This window comes from Tenrec ecaudatus, chromosome X (assembly GCF_050624435.1).
Source record: "Tenrec ecaudatus isolate mTenEca1 chromosome X, mTenEca1.hap1, whole genome shotgun sequence".
Lineage (NCBI taxonomy): Eukaryota > Metazoa > Chordata > Mammalia > Afrosoricida > Tenrecidae > Tenrec > Tenrec ecaudatus.
In genome coordinates, this window is record NC_134548.1 from 103,010,988 (window position 1) to 103,013,354 (window position 2,367).

General features: G+C 41.4%; 1 pseudogene; it reads right to left on the reverse strand.

The window, feature by feature from the left end:
* Positions 1-373: 373 nt before the first annotated feature.
* LOC142433599 (outer kinetochore KNL1 complex subunit ZWINT pseudogene) lies at positions 374-2,029 on the reverse strand (annotated as a pseudogene).
* Positions 2,030-2,367: the final 338 nt, after the last annotated feature.

Below are 2,367 nucleotides of genomic sequence, written 5' to 3' on the forward strand. Positions count from 1 at the left end.
TGCGGGTGACAGAAAAATGATAATAACTAAATTTGAATATAGAAATATATGGTTAAGTTAAAAGACTGAACAAAATTAACATTTAGTAAGGATTTATTCAGGGTTTAACTCGTCTAAGGTCTCTTCTATTACAGGATATGAGTAGAGATATTAGTGAAAGTTTAGTCTTTCTAACTATATGCTTATTGAAGATTTAATAATAATTACAATAGAAATATAATGTGTAAATTCCAAACCAACCAAGGAGAAAGAAGAAAAAATAAGAAATTCGAATAAAAATAAGGAAAGGACAAACTTTTGGTAAAAGATGGCCGATTTAAAAAAATAAAAAGCAGGAATGCGTTTGGAGTTCACACTAAATCTTAGCTCCGATTTAAGAAAAATGAGTTCTCATATCATGGCCCTGCTCAAGGGCCTCGTGGAGCTGGACCTGCTTCAGCCAGGCCTCCTCCATCAGAGGCAGGGCCTGCTTCCGACCACTTGTGATGGCCTCCACGTGCTCCTGATAGGTGGCCTTCAGCTCTTTCCACTGCTCCTTGGCTTCTGTTGCCATTTTCCGGCTTGCATCTTCAGAAGCTAGATCCTGGGCTGTGTCCTCATTCACCATGAAGCTCTGCAGGAAGTCCACTACCTGCAGCTGGCTACACAGAAGCTTGTTCTTCTTCCGAGAGTCCATCACAAACTCAGCCAACATCTGTGCAGGCATCTCTGCCTCTTCCTGCAAGCCTGCGGGCTCTAGAACAGTATTCAATTTGGCCAAGGCCTTTAGGACCTCCGCCTCCATTTTGGTCGCAACCGCCTCCTTTCTTCCCGGGTTCAGGCTTCCACACACGTCCCTAGAGCAGGCAACTTCTCAGGCCATTTTGAATCCACTGCGGCGAGCTTGCATTTCTTGATAAATAATTACTTCTTGGTATAAAGCTCTTTCTTCCGCGTATACAAGTGTCACTGGATTTGTGTCTCTAGTCAATCTGTCCTAACACACAACACAATGTAAAGAAGACCAAAATCCTTATAATTGGATCAATAGGTAATATCATGATAAATGGAGAAATGATTTTGGATCACTTGTTCCTTTGCCCCTGGGTTTTTTTGTGTGGGTTTTTTTTTTAACAATTTATTAGGGGCTCATACAACTCTTATCACAGTCCATACATATACATACATCAATTGTATAAAGCACATCTGTACAGTCTTTGCCCTAATCATTTTTTTCTCCTCTTTTCTTTTTTTACATTTTATTAGGGACTCACACAACTCTTATCACAATCCATACATATACATACATCAATTGTATAAAGTACATCCAAAGTGATCCAAAATCAGTGGTGAGGAGAGTGTAAGAGACCTGGTAGGGCTTGATCAAGGGCAATGTAACTGAGAGGAATTCCTGAAACCAAAATGAAGGCTGAGCATGAGAGTGGGACAGGAGCAAAGTAAAAGGAAAGAAAGGAAAGAACTAGGAGGCAAAGGGCATTTATAGAGGTCTAAATAAAAGCATGTACATATGTAAATATATTTATATATGATGATTGGTAAATAGCTCTATGTGCATATATGTATAGGTTTAATATTAAGGCAGCAGATGGACATGGGCCTCCACTCAAGCACTCCTTTGATGCAAAAACACTTTGTTCTATTAAATTGGCATTCCATGATGCTCACCTTCCTGACACAATCGCTGAAGACAAAGAGGTGCTTAAGCAAATGTGAAGAAAGCTGATGGTGGTCGGTTATCAAAAGATATAGTGCCTGGGGTCATAAAGGCTTGAAGGTAAACAAGTGGCCATCGAGATCATGAGGTGTTGAAGGGATCAGGTATCAGGCATCAAAGAACAAAAAATCATATCGTTGTGAATGAGGGGGAGTGTGGTATGGAGATTGAAAGCCCATCTGTAGGCAGCTGGACATCCCCTTACAGAAGAGTCTCAGGGAGGAGACAGCCAGTCAGGGTGCAGTGTAACAATGATGAAACAAACAACTTTCCTCTAGTTCTTAAATGCCTCCCCCCTCACCATCCCACTTTCATGATCCCAATTCTACCTTACAAATCCGGCTAGACCAGAGGACATACACTGGTACACACAGGAACTGGAAACAGGGAATCCAGGACAGATGATCCCTTCAGGACCAGTTGTGAGAGTGGTGATACTGGTAGTGTGGAGGGAAGGTGGGGTAGAAAGGGGGAACCAATTACAACGACCTACATATAACCTCTTCCCTGGGGGACGGACATAAAAAAAATGAGTGAAGGGAGACATTGGACAGTGTTAAGATATGACAAAATAATAATAATTTGTAAATTATCAAGGGTTCATGAGGAAGGGAGAACAGGGAGGGAGGGGAAATGAATAGCTGGTACCAAGG